Source organism: Hylobates moloch, unplaced genomic scaffold (assembly GCF_009828535.3).
Source record: "Hylobates moloch isolate HMO894 unplaced genomic scaffold, HMol_V3 SCAFFOLD_6, whole genome shotgun sequence".
In the NCBI taxonomy this organism is placed as follows: domain Eukaryota; kingdom Metazoa; phylum Chordata; class Mammalia; order Primates; family Hylobatidae; genus Hylobates; species Hylobates moloch.
The window spans coordinates 126,741,690-126,757,978 of record NW_026652281.1 but is presented as its reverse complement, the minus strand read 5'-3'; the positions used below and the strand labels follow the sequence as shown (position 1 = coordinate 126,757,978).

General features: G+C 45.5%; 1 long non-coding RNA gene across 1 annotated transcript; it reads right to left on the bottom strand.

Annotated features, from left to right (window-relative positions):
- Positions 1 to 3,557: 3,557 nt before the first annotated feature.
- On the bottom strand, positions 3,558 to 13,426 carry LOC116470478 (uncharacterized). The gene is made up of 3 exons (XR_004248622.1): positions 13,289 to 13,426; positions 5,026 to 5,128; positions 3,558 to 4,315 (listed from the first exon to the last, which is right to left on the bottom strand). It is a non-coding gene; the product is annotated as an uncharacterized LOC116470478 (long non-coding RNA).
- Between the last annotated feature and the right edge of the window lie 2,863 nt (positions 13,427 to 16,289).

The window sequence follows — 16,289 nt, the reverse complement described above, 5'->3', positions numbered from 1 at the left end:
TACCAGAGCCTTTAGTGTCATATCCAAGAAATCACTGCCAAATCTAATGTCACGAAGCTTAGTACTGAACCCATTTTGGTGGCCGTCCACAACATCCTCGTTGAGAGAAGGACTGTGGCTGAATGACTAATAACTACCCCCTCTATCCAACACACACACACACACACACACACACACACACACACACACACAGTTCTTGGAAATAGCCCACAGGAGGGAGAATGTACTATCTGGGTTGCCAAGAGCCCTGGGTGCTAGCCTGTCCCCCACGACCAGTGTACTACTTTGGGCAACCTTGGGGCAAAGCCCTTGACTAATCCAGTTTCTGTTTCCCTCCACACCCTTCAATCAACAGCTCAAGGAATGACAAAGCAATCTTTATGGCTGTCATATTGGCTGGATTGTAGGACTACAAATAAGGCCGTTTCTAAATAATTCCCAAGCTGTTCAGATATGAAGGGTGTAATGGGCAAAGACTGGCATCGGCTGGGGAGCTGGACAAAGCAAGATTGCCAGAGGCCTTTGTAACTGCTTATGGTGGCTACACTGGCCTGGAACCAGTGCCAAGTCAAATATATGTACAAAGAGGAGGCTCAAATTCCCCTTCTCAGGCCAGCCCTGGCAGGCTTGCTGCCTCCACTGGAAAGATAGAAAGCAAAGGCACAGGTTAATCTAGCCACGTGAACATCTATAGGGTAATCAAGAATTAACCCCATTGGGGCAACACCTAATTCCTAACTTCTTACAGGCTCTAAGTTACTAAATTTCTGCCAAATTGAGGTTTTCATTACCTTCCACAGAAAAATAATTATCCAAATGATATTATTATTATAATAATAGTGTGGGACTGTTGGGGCTTCTAGGAAACTAGCTAGCCATCAGCTTGCTACCTTAGATTCTTGGCATTGTTCAATTTAAATGTTTGGTTTCAATTATTTGTGAGCAAACCAGAATGTTCATGGTATATATTAGTCATTGTGCTGGGTCCAGATGTAAATCATGGCCCTGGGAAGCTGGTATGCTGGGAAGACTAACACCAGTCCATAAGCCTAGCCTGCTGCCTAGCAGGTACAGGTCAACACTTGTCACCTATCCTGACTTCTCCAGGGATTTTTTTTTTTTAAATGGCTTTCTATAAGATACGTTCCTTGAAAAATAAGCCAACTTGTGTTGGTGATAAAAGGGAAGAGGAAGACAAGTCTAAGCGTGTGTTAATTCTTAAGCCAAAAAACAGAAGTTTCAGATCAACTGAAGAGTGGAAGATTGGACTCAGTGGTGGCTCAGATCCTAAAAGTGACAGACTCCACCTAATTCCTAAAGAGTAATAAGAAAAAGCAATCTATAAAACCATTTCAAGCAATCAACAGCAACACCAATAACAGAAAACACCTCTTTGGTAAGCGAGAGAAGAAACTTCAGAGACATCAAAAGGCGTTTAATGTGTAGCATGAAGAAGTAACCCTTAATGGAAATGGGGTTCTAGAGTTAGGAAATTACCTGAACAAAGATTTCCATACATACGAATTTCAGGATCACGAAGGTCTCCAGCTGTCAGTCTGGAGAAGATCAGAGGCCCCCCGGCCTCCCTCCATCAACCTGCTGATCAATTTCACGCCCCTCTCCCAGCCATCCCAATTGGGACATCATAGTCGTGTGCCATCTAGTGGTCAATATGATTACTGCATGTAACTGCCTAGGGCTTTCTGTTCTGGTTTCATTACGCTTTCATTTACTCATTGTTATAATGCGTCTGGTGCTGAGAATATAATAGAGAACACGATAGACATGGTCCTTCCTTCAGGAACCTCACAGTATAGCAGGGTGAATTAAACACATAAAATACAATATGAGAGGTACAATCAAGACATTTTAAGGGAGATAAGGGAGCCCTGAGGAACGACACCTAATCTAGATTTGGTGATTGGAGGAGGCTTCCCAGAGGAAGGGCCATTAATGCTGGGATCTTAAGGATAAGCAGAAGTTTGTTAAGCAAAGGAGGGGAAGGAAAGAGACAGCATTTCAGGCAGAGAGGTGAGGTATGCCTAAAAGCTAGGTGTCAAGAGAGCACAACCAGCTCATGTTGGGTGCAAAGCTTTGTTAAGAACTTTGAACTTGGCAGGGCGCGGTGGCTCATGCCTGTAATCCCAGCACGTTGGGAGGCTGAGGCAGGTGGATTACCTGAGGTCAGGAATTTTAGACCAGCCTGGCCAACATGGTGAAACCCTGTCTCTACTAAAAATACAAAAAAAAAAGTTAGGTGTGGTGACAGGTGCCTGTAGTCCCAGCTAGTTGGGAGGATGAGGCAGGAGAATTGCTTGAACCTGGGAGGTGGAGGGTGCAGTGAGCTGAGATTGCACCATTGCACTCCAGCCTGGGTGACAGAGTGAGACTCCGTCTAAAAAAATAATAATAATAACTTCGAACTTCATTCATGGGGCCGTGAGAGCCATTTCTTTTCAGGGACAAATGAAGAAAGCCTATAGAATTTGAATTTCTCCCGGGCCCTGGCTTACACTTCTTACCTCTTAGAGTCCAGACCCTCACAACCCACCCCCTGAAGAGTGGAATGATGTTATTCTTTAATTTTTTGTTTTATTCCCAGGCATGAGCTGCTTATCCACATGCCCTTGATCTCTCCTTTCCCTGTGTCAGCAAAGAAGTTTGTCTAGCGTTGTCATCATTTCTAAGCTAGGGCAGAGCTTCGTCTCTTGCAATAATAGATCTGGCAATGCCAAACTCCTTTCTAGTGCCAAAGTCCTTAATGGGGGAGACAGTGGCTGCTGTCAGTGTAAGGTCCTGGGGACCTCATGCTTCAGTATCCCCTGGGGCATTTAACAAGGCAGCTTCCCAGACCTTCCCATCCTCACTCAGAGGATGTGGGTCCCTGGAATGGACTCCTGTGCCCTGGTGATCCTGGGGCTCGCTGGGGTTAGAAGCACTGGTGCAGTGGTTGGGGCACAGGCCCTGGGGTCAGTTCCCTCCTACAACTCTGTCTAGCCCTGCCTCCCACTGTGTGTGACTCAGCTGTTTGGTCTCAGGCCAGTTACTTCATCTCCCTAAGCCATTGGTTTCTATTCTTGAAAATGGGAATAATAATCATAAAACCTACCCAACAGTATTATTGAGAAGATTCGATAAGATTATGCGTGTAATGAGGCTGGCACAGAGTCTGGCAAATAGGAAGTACTCATCAAAGCTTAAAGAACATCAACAGTTGTGTCTGGGACATATTACAGTCATAAAGAGAATGGGAGTTAACACCAGGCCATGGGCCTGGATCCTCAGGGGCTGGAATTTAGAGGGGTGGTTTGCCAAGGGGAGGAGAGAAGACCTAGGGGGTCGGATATCTCACTCAGAGAGGTGTTGAGAGCTAGCAAGCCAGAGAGGCAGACTGCCCCTGGACAGCTGGGAACAGAGGGTTGTAAGTGCACAGCAGAGTGGGTGGAAATGAAATCTTCATGAGATGCTCAGAGAATCTGACAGGAAGCTTCCCTCTGCTAACACTGCTTTTCAATGACTCTCATCGACACAAACCAGCCAAAGCAAAAGAGGGAATTTTGAGTTTATTTAATTGAAAAGGCCAAAGGTAGATATGAATCTGGTGTAAACACTGCCATCAGGAACCAGTCTCCAATTCTCGGCTCTACTTCTGCCCATCTTAGCTTTGTTCTCAGGCTGGCTTGCTCTATGTACTGACAAAAGTCAACCAGCAGCTCGAAGTGTAGTTCTGCAGGTAACAAGCCCAGCCCAGAGACAGCACCTCTCTCCTGATAGCACCAGCAAAAATCTTGAGGCTGACGTTCATTGGCTTAACTTTGGGCCACACGCCCATCTCTGAACCAATCACTGTGACCAGAAAAATGGAATTTTCTGATTGGCCAGGTCCGTTTCTTGTGTTCAATCTTGTATCCAGGGTTGGTTCAGCCCCACCCAAATTACATGGAGTGAGCATAAAGAGTTCCCCAAATAAAAATAAGGGCCCTGTTTCTGGGAGAAGAGATGGAGGACAAGCCAAACAAAACTGAGGCGTCCTCAATTTGCCCATGTGTGAGACACCCTCTTGCCATCGGTACCTGGAACCAGGCTGTTCTTGGGCGCCTGAACATCCGTGTTCAGTTCTGCTGCAGCCCCCACAGGCTTGGTCCTTGGGAAGGGGAGTCTTCCAGCACTGGGTAGCAGGCAGGAGTCGCCTCCCCCACAGAGAGCAGTGACACCCCAGATGGTGCTTGCTGAAAAGGCAGTTCTAGGGAGTAGCAGGCACAGGTGGTGCTGCACAAGCCCCTAGCTAGATTCCCCTAATGTCCTTCAAGAGAGGCTGTAAAAGGAGAAAAAGAAAATCAGAGACTTTATGAGGGTAGGGGAATGAGGACAGGCTAAAAGACTACGACTCCTCAACCACAGTAGCTGCCGACCCTGGGGAGCTGATGGCCCTGGGCTAGGAGGCGTTAGGGACTATGTCCCTGCTCTGCCACTCTGGCCCTCCCTTCACCCCAGGCCATCCCACTGCACCCCAGCCCACTCTGAACTGTGCATTCCTGTGAGCGCACTCCCTCACTCCCTCACTCTTGACACACACATCTCCCAGCCCTCGCACTCATTCAACCAGCTTAGGGCCTACAGAGGGCCATGCTCCATGCCGGGAGCTACCGTGGCTCCCCAGGAAGAGCCTACCTCATGGAACCTCATGGAACACACAACTCAGGAAAGTGCAACGAGGGCCATGTTTTATGAATGCACTGTTTATTTTTATTGCATTTTTATTGCATTAAGTCATACATTAAGTGATTCTCCTTGTAAACTATTCCAATCATATATTTACTACTGAAGCCACTTAACTCCCCTCTCCCCAGCCAGGCCCCTCCCTCAAAGTAAGTAACCTGTTATCCATTTGATGGATAGCTGTTGAAATATTTTTCTACATGTATACATCCTAATATGTTCACATGCAGGAATATATAGCTTTAGTTTTGCTGATATCTTTTGAACAGGTCTGAAAGGGTACCCAGTGAGAAGTCTCCCTCTTACCTCATCCCTCAGCTGTCCCTTCCTCTCCCAGAGCAGCCAGCCAGGTCACCAGTTTCCAGTGTTTCCTTCCAGCTAGGCTAGGCCAGGAGTCAGCAAGCTTTGTCTGTAAAGGGCCAGATCGTAAATACTTTAGGCTTTGCAGGCTTATGGTCTCTGCCCCAACTGCTTAACTCTGCCATTGTATTGCAAAGGCAGCCATAGACAATATATAAATGAATGAACATGAGTGTATGCCAATAAAACTTTATTTATAGACAGAGAAATTTGAATGTCATATCATTTTCAAGTGTCAGGAAATATTCTTCTTTAGTTTTTCAACTACTTAAAAATCTAAGCACCATTCTTAGCTCCCTGCTGTACCAAGACAGGTGGCAGACTGGATTTGACATGTGAACTGCAGCTTGCCGACCCCTGGTCTGTGCGTATGAAAATCAAGTAGGGATGGACGTTCTTTCCCCTCTTTTTTCCATGGGGGAACATGCTATGCTAAAGTGCTTTTCTCACTTTGCAATGTATCTTAGAGATCATGCCACATGAGTTCATAAAAAGGTCGTCGTTTTTGCCTTTGGCATAACATTACATTGTATTCCATAGTAGTATATTTTGCCATAATTTCCTTAGCCAATCATTTCCTTATGGGTATTAGGCTATTTCCTTCTGCTACTTAAAAACAATATTTCATTGAAATATATGTATATGTTTTTATAAGACTTTATTGAGATATAGTTAATGTACCACCTAATTCACCCCTTTTAAGTGTATATTTCAATGGTTTTTAGTATATTTAGAGAGTTGTACAACCAATTTCACAATCAATTTTAAAACATTTTAATTACTCCGGAAAGAGATTCCACACCCCTTAGCTCTCATCTTTCAGTCCCGTCCACCCCTTCCAGCTCAAGGCAACCACTATTTTCTGTCTCTATGGATTTGCTTATTTTGGACATTCATGTAAATGGAATCATACAATACGTGGTATTTGTGAATGGCTTTGTTGACTTTGCATGAACTTGTTAAGACTTGTCCATGTTGTAGCATGCATCAGTACTTCATTCCTTTTGATTGCAGAATAATATTCCATTGGATGGCTATACAGTATTTTATTTATCCATTCACCAGTTGTTGGGTTGTTATTATAATAATGCTGCTATGAACATTCAGGTATGAATTTTTGTATGAAAACATGTTTTTATTTCTGTTGGTTACATACCTAGGAGTGGAATTGCTGGATCACATGGCCATTCTATGTTTAACCATTTGAGGAACTGTCAGACTATTTTGCAAGTGGCTGCACCATTTTACATTCCCATTTGCAGTATATGAGGGTTCCAATTTCCCCACATCTTCACCAACATTTGTCTTTATGTTTTGTTTTGGTTTTCTTAGACAGAGTCTTGCTCTGTCACCCAGGCTGGAATGCAGAGGTTGATCATAGCTCACTGCAGCCTTGATCGCCCAGGCTCAAGATATCCTCCCGCTTCAGCCTCCCTAGTAACTGGAACTACAGGTGTGTGCCACCACACCTGGCTAATTTTTTAAAATTATTTGTAGAGACAGGGTTTCCTTATGTTGCCCAGGCTGGTCTCAACCTCCTGAGCTCAAGTGATCCTCCCACCTTGGCCTTCCAAAGTGTTGGGATTACAGGTGTGAGCCACTGAGCCTGGCCTCTTTTTTAAAAAAATTATTATGATGCCTATTCCAATAGGTATGAAGCAGTATCTCATAGTGGTATGGGGGAGGATGTGGCGGGGGTGGGTGGGTAGGGGTGTGTGTGTGTGTTTAACCAAATATATTCTTTTTTTTTTTCTTTTCTTTTTTTGAGGTGGAGTTTTGCTCTTGTTGCCTAGGCTGGAGTGCAATAGCACGATCTCGGCTCACCGCAACCTCCACCTCCCGGGTTCAAGCAATTCTCCTGCCTCAGCCTCCCAAGTAGCTGGGGTTACAGGCATGCACCACACACCTGGGTAATTTTGTATTTTTAGTAGACACGGGGTTTCTTCATGTTGGTCAGGCTGGTCTTGAACTCCCAACCTCAGGTGATCTGCCCACCTTGGCCTCCCAAAATTCTGGGGTTACAGGCATGAGCCACTGCACCAGGTTTTTTTGTTTGTTTGTTTTTGTTTTTTAGACGGAGTCTCACTCTGTCGCCCAGGTTGGAGTACAGTGACGTGATCCTTGGCTCACTGCAACCTCCGCCTCCCAGGTTTATGTGATTCTTATGCCTCAGCCTCCTGAGTAGCTGGGATTACAGGCGCACACCATCAGGCCTGGCTAATTTTTTGTATTTCTTTTAGTAGAGACGGGATTTCACCATGTTGCCCAGGCTGGTCTCAAACTCCTGAGCTCAGGCAATCCACCCGCCTCGGCCTCCCAAAGTGCTAGGATTACAGGTGTGAGTCACCGTGCCTGACCTAACCAAATATATTCTGAGAGTTGCTTTTTAAAACGTATATATCTTGGAAATTTGTTTGTGTCATTATATGGGGATCTTCTTTGTGCTTGTTAAATGCTGCAAAGTGCCAGAGCATGAATATAGCCCAGTTTAGCCATTCCCTAATGAATGCTATCTTGGCTATCTCCAAAAAAATACATACAACACACAACACACCAATGAACATTCTTATTTTGCTTCCTTGTGCATAGAAAGCGTTTCTTGAAGATAGTCTTAGAAGTGGAATTGCTGGATTAAAGAGTTATGTACTTAAAAATTTTGGGGGAGTTTATAATCTATCCTCTGAAAAAGCTGTGCCAGTTTACACTCTACCAGTAGTGTATGAAAGGGCTCATTTCACCACATCTATGCCAGCCCTGGATATTAACCCTTTCATCGGTGGCAAAAAGCATTTTGTCTTAATTTGCATTTCCCTGATCAACCTGAGGCTGATTACGGGGCCATGTCCCCACCCATGGCACTCCTCCTTGGCACTAGGGTGTTGCCCCTTCACTTCTGTGTCTTCCATGATACCCAGCACAAAACTGAATGTAGTAGGCACTGATCAATGTTGATGGAGTCAGGGCACTGTGATTTTTGCATCCTACCTGATGAAAATATGGTCTGAGACTCTACAAAATTCTGCAGTGTCTTTTTAGTCCTCCAAGATTTAATTGCAACTGTTAGACCTTCTGTCTGAGCTGTATTGTCTTCTAAGCCTTGAAAAAAAAAATTAGGAACCCTCGACTGGTCTAAGGAGTAATTCTTTAGTAATCAGCAAACTGACTATGACACCTGGTCAGGATGGACCATGGGAGTATTTCAAAATAGGTCCTGGGATCCCAGAAAGCAGAACTGCTGGAAACTTCCTGATAACATTATCCAGATGGATGATCCAGAAATGAAAAAGACCTTAGGGGCCAATTAAAGCCCTTCCGTTGTACGGAAAGGAAGACTGAGACCCCAGCTAGAAAGGCCCCAGCTAGAGAAATGACCTGTTCCAGGTCATGTAGCTAAGTAGGAGTGGGGCTGTGAGTGCAGCCCAGGTTCTGATCTCAGGCTAGTGCTCTTTCTTCAAAACGTGTGGAGGCTGGACACCGTGGCTCACACCTGTAATCTCAGCACTTAGGGAGGCCAAGGTGGGTGGATCACGAGGTCAGGAGATCGAGACCATCCTGGCTAATACAGTGAAACCCTGTCTCTACTAAAAATACAAAAATTAGCCGGGCATGGTGGCGGGCACCTGTAGTCCCAGCTACTTGGGAGGCTGAGGCAGGAGAATGGTGTGAACCCAGGAGGCGGAGCTTGCAGTGAGCTGAGATTGCGCCACTGTGCTCCAGCCTAGGCGACAGAGCGAGACTCCATCTCAAAACACAAACAAACAAAAAAATGTGTGGAATCAGAGGATTCACCTCTAAACTCCTCCGCAAGCCCCCTCTACTCCTAACTAGAGAGCATGCCTTTTCCCAGAAGGCAACACAGAGCAGGAATAAAGGTTTTCAAAACAGCCCAGGATTCAAATCCTAGCTCAGCCACCAGCGTCTAGTTAATGTACCCTCTGATCCTCGGTATCTTCCTCTTTGATATTTAATATTACCTACTTCACAGGATTATATTCCTATTTAAGATTACCTACCTCGCAGGGTCATGCGGGTTTAAATAAGATAAATACATTGTCTGATATATACTTGTAGTAAGCACTCAGTCGTGGCTATTATTTTTTTCCTCTAGTTCTTCTCCTCTGGGCTGAATCAGCTGTGTGGGTATAAAGACTGATTTGCCATAAGGTAGGAAATTCCAGGTTCAAATTCCACAGAGTTCAGTGGATTATATGTCCCTGGCTTTGTCTCTTCATTTGCCTTGGCTTGAGTTGCTATCTTCCAAGTTGTTCCTTTAATAAACCGTCATTCTCAGCAGAGGGACCATCCACTTCCTTGTTTATCGCCACTTCATAAGTTAGAAATAGTTGAGAACAAGAGTTTGGTTGAGCTCAGTTGTTTTTTCAAATTGGGCTTCCAATGGAATCACTTGGGGCAACATTTTTAAAAGCATCAGGTCAGCGTGTTGGCTCACGCCTGTAATCCCAATGCCTTAGGAGGCCAGGGCAGGAGGATTGCTTGAAGCAGGAGTTTGAGACTAGCCCAGGTAGTCTACAAAAATAAAAAATAAAAAAATTAGCCTGGCATGGTGGCATGCACCTGTGGTCCCAGCTGCTCAGGAGGTGGAAGGATAGCTTGAGCCCAGGAGTTTGAGCTAGGATTGCACCACTGTACTCCAGCCTGGGCAATAGAGTGAGACTTTGTCTCAAAAAAAAACAAAAACAAAAACAAACAAACAAACAAAATGCTAATGACTGGATCTGGTCCCCTCCCTTTTCCTGATAAAATTCGTTGAGAGAGTGGGGCCCACTCTCAACCCAGGTGATTCTGATGGAAGCAGGGGCAAGATCCACTGGTTTCCCCTGGTGTTTTTCAAACTTTAGCATGCATCAGAATTGCCTGTAGGGCTTGACCTGTGCATTTGCATTTCTAACAAGCTCCCATATGATGATAGTGATGAGGCTGCTGCCAATCTGGGGAGCACACGTCACTGACACAGATGGACATGAACCTGAGTGGACCTCTGTGGGCTGTTTCCTTCCCAACATCCTGTCCCCAGCTGGTAGCAGCTCCTGATGTGCCTTTGGAGAACTGACCCTCCTCAACCCTTAGACCAAAACATGTAAGTGACACTCATCCACCTCTTAACTTCAGAGGCAGGCACATGGGCTAGGTCTGGCCAATCAATAGAATCTATACCCCGGCTCCACTTAGTGATCCGGTCAGCGATGGGCATGTCACTTCATATAGTCCAGTGAGAGTCAAGGCTGGGACTTCTGCTGGAGCCCTTGGGAAGAGGTGTTAAGTTGGCAAGGTGTGAACCTGACACTGCTGGTGGCCACGCTGCCTTTGTCTAGGAAGAGCCTGCCTGAAGGCAAAACAGGCAAAGGAAAACAGAAGAGACTAAGAGAGACCGAGTTTTGATGACAGCCTCTTATTCCCAGGATCCAGCCAAGCCTGAGTCTAGATCTAAATTTTTCAGGTGCATGAGCCAATAAATTCCTTTTTTACTTAAGCCAGTTTGAGGCGGATTTTTCTCATATGCAGCTCAGAGAGCACTGACAATGTGGTACATCTCCAGCGCCTTTTCACCCAGAGAGTGTGATTCCAGCTTCTCCCCTGGATGCTGCTTCCATCGGGCAATGACCTCCAACAAGGCCCCAGAACTGAGCAGCAGAACTCTGAAAGGTCACTTAGTCCCATCCCCTCCTTGTTTATATGGGAAGACCCAGGGCCCAAGAGAGGCAAGGACTTGCCTGGAGTCTTGCATACAACAGAGCCAACTGTGATATCAGCCCTGGCTCTGTCAATAAATACACCCATACCAGAAGGGTGATAACAGCAGAGGCAGTGCCAGAATACCAGTCAAGTCTCCTTCTCAAGGACAGTCCCTGCAGGGACAGGGGCTCACTTCTTTAGCATGAAAAAGGGTCTTATTGACCTTTTCTCAATGCCTCAGTTTCTCTAATTACAATTAAAGAAACACACTCATAAATGTTGTTACTCTTAATCATAAACGGAGTGTATAGACATGGCAAAAAAAAAATTTCAAGGGACACAGATGAACAAAAAGGGAAAATGAAACCCTCTAATAATCTCAGCACCCTGGCTAACACTGCTAACATTTTGGAGTTTTGCATATTCTCTCTCTCTCTGTGTGTGTGTGTGTGTGTGTGTGTAGATTTGCCTTGGGCGAGGGACCCAAACTATCCTCCTGAAGAATAATTGGGGCACATCGTTTTTTTGTTTTTTGAGACAGAGTCTCTCACTCTGTCACCCAGGCTCGAGTGCAGTGGCACAATCTCCACTCACTGCAACCTCCACCTCCCGGGTTCAAGCAATTCTCCTGCCTCAGCCTCCTGAGTAGCTGGGATTACAAGCGTGCCACCACGCCCAGCTAATTTTATATTTTTAGTAGAGATGGGTTTCACCATGTTGGCCAGGCTGGTCTTGAACTCCTGACCTCAAGTAATCCGCCTGCCTCGGCCTCCCAAAGTGCTGGGATTACAAGCATGAGCCACCATGGCCAGCCCAAAAGGTACATCTTAAAGGTGAGAAAGGAAGAGACCTCTGATTCTCTGGGGTTTGTCAGACAGGGTTCTGCAAGCACCAGAAACCAAAGAGATGGGGTGTTGTTTTTGTTTGAAGACCAATGGAAATTTACAAAATCGATGAAAGACTAGAAGAGCAGACGCAGGTTAGCAGAAATTAAGGAAACTCTGAAGGGCCAAGAAGCAGGAAGCAGGAAAAGCAGTCACTGCCTTGAACAGGGACATAGGTCAGGATGCTGTAAACGGCCCCTCCACAACTGCTATTGCTACAAAGACAATGGCCAGAAACCATTCCCCTCTCCTTGCAGAGTCAAAGTCCTTGGAAATAGCATTTTAAATAAAGCATTTCCCACTGATTTGCCCAGGAGGTGAGGAGAGGAAGGATCTGACTCCTTTGCCTTCAATTGGAGGAGGCTAGCGGTGGGAGGCAGGAGCCAAGAATGATCCCTTTCCCAAGGCAGTGGGGAGAGAAGACACTTTCCCTTAATGGAACTGGGGTGTTTACTGGAGGAGGAACAGTGCTGTACAGCCCCAAACCAAGAACTGCCCACTAGTGCAGCCTAGAAAGAGCAAGAGCTTGGGAGGCTGCTGCTTCTAGGAAGAGTTTGTAACTGAGCCTGGAAACTGGTCCCAACCTGGCTACCCTAGCACACTGTTGGTAAATGTGTAAACAATTGTATTTGAGCGTGTATATAAATAAATAAAGAGCTGTAACACTAGATGTTCAGTGTGTAATGGAGTGACCATAGCTATGTGGGACATGTCTTTTCCCTATCCCAAAGCCCCCGGAGTAACAAATGGAGAACCAGCCAAACGAAGCATGCCTGGATCAATAAAGCGGGTTTCTATAGTGGGGTATAGACTGCACCTGGGCCTGGGCCTGCAGGTGTTAGCTTCCAGGCTCCTGCAGACGTGGTCGCAGGGGACTGCCTCTAGGCAACAGAGTAGCTTCTTTTCAACAGTGCCCCCATGTGGCAGTGCCAGAAACTGCAGGGCACCTAATGATGAGGCTTCCCAGGTTTTTGTCATTCGGGATATGGGAACTAGCAGTGCCCCTTTGGACTAATATCCTAGACATCCTAAGAGGGAGAGTCTCAACTAGGGAAGAGAGTCGTTTTCAGAAAAGGTGGGCCAGATGTGGTGGGTCAAGCCTGTAATCCCACCAAATCAGGAGGCTGTGGTGGGAGGCTGAGGTGGGAGGACTGCTTGAGGCCAGCAGTTCAAGACGAACCTGGGCAACATAGTAAGCCTCTCATCTCTAATAAATAAATAATAATAATTAAAATAAAGAAGAGGTGGGAGAGGAGCTCAAGTCATTAAATTTTAGTAATAAAAAATCATGGGGCAAAGCATCCTTCTATGTGAAAACCGATTCACCAAAATTGTTTGGGTGCCAATCTTCTACTCTTGGCCCTTGAGTCCATCTCATAATTTTCCATCATGCTTGACCATGGGAATATCATGCACCTGCTTGTCCACTGCCTTGCTCAAGTTCAAATATACTAGGTCACTGTTAATTCTTTGTTAAAGAGGGAGTTTAGGGACTCAGTAATTGAAGGGAGGAGGGTAAACAAAATCTCTGCCCTTCAGCATCCACTTTGATCCTGGACATGGTTTGTAGGAGACTCCCACTGAACTGGAAGTCAGTAGTCTTGATCCTTGGTCCCAACTTGGCCATTTACCTGCTGCGCAATCTTGAGCAAGTTGCTGAAGCTCTCCGAGCTCCTCATCCCTCCTCAGGCAAAGAACCTCTGCATTGCTCACACCAGCGGCCTGCTTTGAATGAAGTTAAGGCTGTAAAAACCTAGAAAGGACAAAGTAGGTAAGTATTAACAATAAATAATGTGGGGAGGCTTTTTACTGCAATAATGCCTTTTCTGTGTCTGCAGAGTTGGAGAATGAAATACGGTTCCGGGTCAGAAAAAAACAGCTCTTAAAGGATCTCTTTCTGTGTGTGTGGTGTGTGTGTGTGTGGGGGGGGTGTGTGTGTGTGTGAGAGTATGGTGTGTGTGTGGAGTGTGTGGGATGTGTGTGTGTGTGGTGTGTGGTGTGTGCGTGGAGTGTGTGGGATGTGTGTGTGTGTGGTGTGTGGGGTGTGTGGGGTGTGTGTGTGGTGTGTGTGGCGTGTGATGTGTGTGTGTGTGGTGTGTGGTGCCCTGAGGGTTGGTGTTGCTTATATTACATGGCTTGGGAGTGGGTAAAGGATGCATCCGTAAAGGACAATATGGATTCTGTAATTAGAAGCTAGAGAAACAGGTAATGAGCAGGCAATACACCACCACACATGTGATTTCAGTCCTCCCAGCAACTCCATAAACTGGTACTAATCCAATTGACAGGGAGGAAGTACAGCCAGGAAGAGCACCTGGCACTGTTTGAGGGCACGCTCTGTATTTCTTCAGGGTGACTTGCTGGCTTTTGGAGAGGACTGGAAGCAGGTGTAAGGAGCCATGGGGAGGATTTTGAATTTTGAAAATTGACTGACTTGGCATAGTGGCTCATATCTGTAATCTCAACAATTCGGGAAGTTGAGGTGGGAGGATCTCTTGAGCCTGGGAGTTTGAGACCAGCCTGGGTGAGATCCCATCTCAAGAGGAAAGAGGAGAAAAGAGAGAAAGAAAGAAAGAAAGAAAGAAAGAAAGAAAGAAAGAAAGAAAGAAAGAAAGAAAGAAAGAAAGAGAGAGAAAGGGGAAAAGAAAGAAAGAAAGAGAAAGAAAGAGAGAAAGAGAGAGAAAGGGGAAAAGAAAGAAAGAAAGAGAGAAAGAGAAAGAAAGGGGAAAAGAAAGAAAGAAAGAAAGAGAAAGAAAAAGGGGAAAAGAAAGAAAGAAGAAAGAAAGAAAGAAAGAAGAAAGAAAGAAAGAAAAAGAAAGACAGAAAGAAAGAAAAGAAAGAAAGAAAGAATCAGGGCACCCCCAAATCTTATGGGGTCTCCTCCCCTGCCTCCTGAGGCATGTGACTTAGGCCTGTTCAATTATTGTGTTCAATGTCTCTTGCCACGGGACTTGATTTGAGATGGACAATAGCCCCAATCTCTTCCATGAGAGTCAGTTCCTAGTTCTTGGGCTCATAGTCTTGTGGCAGAGAAGTTTTATTTCCACTAGCTGCCAGATTTGAATCTGGAGTTTTCAGCAATTATTTTGCAACTTCCTGGGGGGATATTGGTCTGAGAATGAAGTTAACGCAAGTGATAGAGAAATCCTAAGCTGCTGGATCCAACTGGGTCTGACGCTAGAAAACCCTGTATATTTCAGTCACATGAGCCAATCCCATTCTTGGTCAAGCCAGTGGACAAGAAGAAAGAAAGAAAGAGAAAGAAAAAGAAAGAAAGAAAGAAAGAAGAAAGGAAGGAAGGAAGGAAAGAAGGAAGGAAGGAAAGTTGGCCTTTTTTAAAGGACCAAGACAAAAGAGGTGGAATCTGGGCCCAGGATCAGTGAGGGAGACCCAAGGAGCTGGAAAGAAACCATGTAGTAGATGGAACTACTACAGATGGAACTCTGTCTCTAAAAAAAAAAAAGAAAGACAGAAAGAGAAAAAGTAGGAAAAGGAGGATGGATTACTATTACTTCCATCCTCCTTTTCCTCCTTCTTTTCTCTTTCTTTTTTTTTTTTTTTTTTCCTAGAAACAGGGTCTCACTCTGTTGCCCAGGCTGGTCTCTCAAGTGATTCTCCCCACTTCCCACCTTGGCCTTCCAAAGGGCTGGGATTACTGGCATGAGCCCTGACCTCCTTGTTGAAGAGCCTACCGTGCGGGTGTTCACTCAGCCCCAGCCTCAGAGGCAAATCATGATTGGTCCAACCCCGTCATGATGTTTCCATCCCCCTTACCAATGACTGGATTATGTATGAACATGTGATGTGGTTCTGACCAATGATACACTGGGGGCTTTGGGGGAAGATTAAAAAGATAAAAAGACACAGAAAAAAAAAAAAAAAGACAGAGAGAGAGAGAGACATGGCCGGGCGTGGTGGCTCACGCCTGTAATCCTAACACTTTAGGACGCCGAGATGGGTGGATCACTTGAGGCCAGGAGTTTGAAACCAGCCTGGCCAACATGGCGAAACCCCGTTTCTACTAAAAAAATTTAAAAATTAGCCGGGCGTGGTGGTGCATGCCTGTAGTCTCAGCAGCTTGGGAGGCTGAGGCAGGAGAATCGCTTGAATCCGGAAGGAGGAGGTTGCAGTGAGCTGAGGTTGCACTGTGCTCCAGCCTGGGCAAAACAGAGCGAGACTCCGTCTCACAGAAAAAAAGAAAAAAGAGAGGCAGGCAGCCCTTCCTCCTTGGCTGGAAATTGTCATGTCTGGAACTGCAGCAGCAATGTGTAACCAAAAAGAGAGCCAGCCTGAGAGCCAGTTGACACCTGAGAAGGGCAGAGCAGAAAAATGGAAAGAACCTGAGCCGTTGACTATGGCATTGGGCCAGTGAATTAACCAACCCTGGGCCATCCTACTTTGGGATTTATGAGTGTAGTATAAAAAATTTTCTCTTACTGTTTTGGCCAGTAGCATTGGGGTCCTCTCTAACTCGTAGCCATAGCACTAAGTGACTCAGACAGACTTCATTGATTGAGAGTCCCGGAAGAGAGATGACATTTTCAATACCAGCTATATATATATATAAATATATTTTTATATATTATCTATAATATATAAATATATAATACATGTATTATCTATAATATATAA